This window comes from Lipotes vexillifer, unplaced genomic scaffold (genome assembly GCF_000442215.2).
Source record: "Lipotes vexillifer unplaced genomic scaffold, Lipotes_vexillifer_v1.1 scaffold1269, whole genome shotgun sequence".
Lineage (NCBI taxonomy): Eukaryota > Metazoa > Chordata > Mammalia > Artiodactyla > Lipotidae > Lipotes > Lipotes vexillifer.
Window position 1 is genome coordinate 929,324 of NW_006779365.1, and position 2,451 is coordinate 931,774.

Below are 2,451 nucleotides of genomic sequence, written 5' to 3' on the forward strand. Positions count from 1 at the left end.
AAAAAAAAAAAAAAAAAAAAAAAAATAGAATTTACCTGGTAGTAGTTATCTTAAAAAGCTGATTTTGAAACTCATTAGAATTCAAAAAAGTCCTAGAATAGTTTAGTAAAACCTTTGATTATTTTGCATGATGAATGCCAAGTTTAGAAATAAATGTAGAAAAGTTTTTATATATGGTAGATATAAAGTCTAATTTCTTCTTTATTTTGTTGAAAGAAACATTTATGTGCTAGTGAATTCTACTTCAATAGAATTCTATATTTAAAAACCATCCAGTTGTTTTACTAAAGTGTAAGTTGTTCCTGCATCAACCAATATCCCCAGATCCACAAGATGTGAAGCATTCTTTTCCAAAGGATAAATTAAAGGCTTCATCATGGAGTGAAATAAAAACCCCAACAGGTTTTATAAATAATTAATAATAATGTCTTAGACTGATATTTACTATTTACAAGAGTATTCTATTTTTTATATATGAATTCTATATCTTCACAGCAATCCTATGCTATAACATTAATATAATATTACTTATTACACACGACAAAACTGACATGAAAAGTTAAGTAACTCGCGAATATCACAGAGTGTTAAGTATCATATGTAGGGTTGTTTGATAAAACATAGGATACCCAGCCCAGTAAATTTGAATTTCAGATAATTAATGATATTTTTTCATATAAATATGTTCCAAATATTCCACTTAATGTAATTAGACTTCAACATATTCGTTGATTATCTGAAACTCAAATTTAAGTTGATATCCTGCATTTTTATTCGTTAAATCTGGAAACTCTAAGTGGAACAGAGATTTCTATCTGTTCTGTCTACCCTCAGAGGTTGTACTCATTCCCATTACCCTGAACTATTACTCTCTGTATCAGATAAAAGCTTGATTTAAAAAAAAAAACAAAAAAAAACTAGAGGCAAGAGTACTTGAAATCAAATAATCAAATACTGGGCAAGGATAATTTGAAGACAAAAAATACAGCACAAAATATCTTCATTTGCACATTCATTATTATCATCATTAACATGGTTGTATGTGCCAGGCCCTATGCTTCTTGCTCAATGTACATTAATTTATTTAAATATTGGAGATTTTATTTCCATTCAACAGTGAGGTTCAGAGAGGTTAAGATGCTCTTCGAGTGTCACATAGCTGAAGAGAGGTTTGAAGCCAAAGCAAGTGCTCTCATGATGAAACTTAAGTTGCAGTTTGTACCAGGTAATGCCACCAGCCACTGGTTCTCAGACTTTAGCATACATCAGAATCACCCTAACAAGTGTATCATAAACCAAAGGTGGGCTAGTTAATACACAGATTACGTGGCCCCACACCCAGAGTTTCTGACTCACTTGTTCTGCTGTGGGACTCAGGAATTTACATCTCTAACAAGTTCCAATATGGTTCTCAGGATGCTGATCTGGAGATTTTTTTTCTTTGAGAACCATGTACTGGCTGCAATTCTGTCTCAGGGTTTGCCTTAGTCCATTTGGGCTGCTACAACAGGATACCATTGACTGGATGTCTTATAAACAACAGAAACTTATTTTTCACAATTCTGGAAGCTAGGCAGTCTAAGATCAAAGCTCCAGAAGATTCTGTGTCTGGTAAGTGCTTGCTTCCTGCTTGTTAGGTGGCTGATCTCTCCTTGTGTTCTCACATGACAGAGGGTGAGAGAGCCCTCTGGGATCTCTTTTAAGAGGTCACTAATCCCTTTCTTATGACCCTCAAGACTAGTCACCTCTCAAATGCCCCACCTCCCAATATCATTACACCGGGGAGTAGGTTTCAACATATGAATTTTGGAGGAACACATCCAGTCATAATAGGACTTTTCCTATTAACTCTGCAAATGTAAATGAAATGAAGTTTAAAAAAAAATAGAAGTTTTAAGAAGAAGATAAACAGTACCTCTGAGAAGATGACAGAGAGCAGAAGGGTAAACATCTAAGAAGCTTTGTGGTAACTACATGACATTTTAAGAATGTTAAAGTGGGACTCAGAGAGAATAAGCACAACAGCCAATTTATGTGCCAGAGGGATCTAATTCAGGGATTGAGAAGAAATTAGTTTATTACCAATTTTATATGTTATACTTGTAAGCTGGTTCTCCTTCTAGAAAATAATGTAGAAGGATTTAAGGACTCTTTTTTCTTCACTTTAACTTTTTGGGGGTAAGGTTTTCCTCTTCAGCATAAAATAAAACACCTACAAAGCCCATCAGGTATTAACAATTGTTGCTGGTATTACACTAACCTTCCCCTCAATCAATTTAGGATTGTGTAAAAAGAAGATTGAGGATATATCAGAAGATTTGACCCAGCAATTCCCCTTTATCCTACAGGAAGTTGATATAAAAATTATTAAATTTTGACAGATTATAAACATTAGTCACAACATTGGTTCTCATAGAGGCAATTGGGAACAAGCTAGATGGAACTCTTTCC